Below are 1380 nucleotides of genomic sequence, written 5' to 3' on the forward strand. Positions count from 1 at the left end.
CAAGTTAGCTAGCTTATAGCCACATTTCTGTTCTTCTAGATGCACATAAACTTCCTCAGGATAATCTATGAGTATGTATAATAGGGTGGGACAGAAATCATTCTTCTCATGAAGTGCTCCCATGTATACTCATAGTTATTGTAATCGATCAACCAAGTCATACTTATGTCTCCTATAACTTTCTCTAATGCATTTAGAATAGTATCTATGCCCAGGATACTCTGTGTAATAATGAGATGCAGGATCTATAAATCTATACTTGAACTCTGGGAAGCGAACTATGTTAAAGAGAGTTGAAAAGAAAACAACCTGCAGCCACAGCCCTGAGCATGCTCAGGCTTCAGAAGAGGCTCGCCCCCAGCGTCCTCAGCTGTGGCGAGAAGTAAGTCCGGTTGGACCCCAATGAGACTGATTGAATTGCCAATACCAGCTCCCGTCAGCAGATCCGGAAACTGATCAAAGAGGGTCTCGTCATCCGCAAGCCTGTGACTGTCCATTCTCGGGTCCAGTGCCACAAAACCACACTAGCCCTCCTGAAGGGCAGGCATATGGCATAGGTAAGCAAAAGGGTACAGCCAATGTTCACATGCCCGAGGAGTTCACGTGGATGAGGAGGATGGGGATTCGGCGCCGGTGGCTCAAGAGACACTGGGAGTCAAAGATTGACCACCGTAGGTATCACGGCCTGTACCTGAAGGTGAAGGGGAACGTGTTTAAGAACTAGCGGATTCTCATGGAACACATCCACAGGCTGAAGGCTGACGAGGCTGAGGACCTCAAGTCTAAGACCAAGGAAGCACGCAAGAGCCATGAGGAGCGACTCCAGGCCAAGAAGAGCTCATCAAGACTCGGTCCAAGGAGGAAGAGACTAAGAAATAAACGCCCCCTCTCCTCTCTGTACATAGTGGCCTTGGCAGTTCTATTCACAGTCACTCAATAAAAGCAAGCCTTGTTAGCCTGCCCCTGAAAAGAAGAAGAAGGAGGAGGAGGGGGAGGAGGAGGAGAAAAACAAATAAATGAAAAGGATAAAAGACACTTAATATTAACAGAGTATAAAAGAAGAGGTTACGCTCCCTAGCGAAAAATCCGTTCGGGTAAGTGAATAAGGGCTCTAGAGGGTCAGCGAAAAAGAGGATAGATTGGCATATTGGCTTCAGCAATGGGCTCACACATAGGAACAATTGGTAGAATGGTTTCAGAACTGACTGAACGGCACCCAACATCAAAAGTAGGTGAGTATGAAAATAAACCCAAATTAATAACAGTAGAAATTATGGCAGGGGACCTAAGTAAACAGCTACTTGTAAGGAAGAAGTACAAATTACATTTACATGTGAAAAGATGCTCAATAAATTAATTGCAATGTTCAAATATCTAAGG

The 1380-nt window shown here is 45.0% G+C and overlaps 1 pseudogene; it reads left to right on the plus strand.

Annotated features, from left to right (window-relative positions):
- Nucleotides 1-329: 329 nt before the first annotated feature.
- LOC142436391 (large ribosomal subunit protein eL19-like) lies at nt 330-879 on the plus strand (annotated as a pseudogene).
- The last annotated feature ends 501 nt before the right edge of the window (nt 880-1380 follow it).

This window comes from Tenrec ecaudatus, chromosome 1 (genome assembly GCF_050624435.1).
Source record: "Tenrec ecaudatus isolate mTenEca1 chromosome 1, mTenEca1.hap1, whole genome shotgun sequence".
NCBI classification, from domain to species: domain Eukaryota; kingdom Metazoa; phylum Chordata; class Mammalia; order Afrosoricida; family Tenrecidae; genus Tenrec; species Tenrec ecaudatus.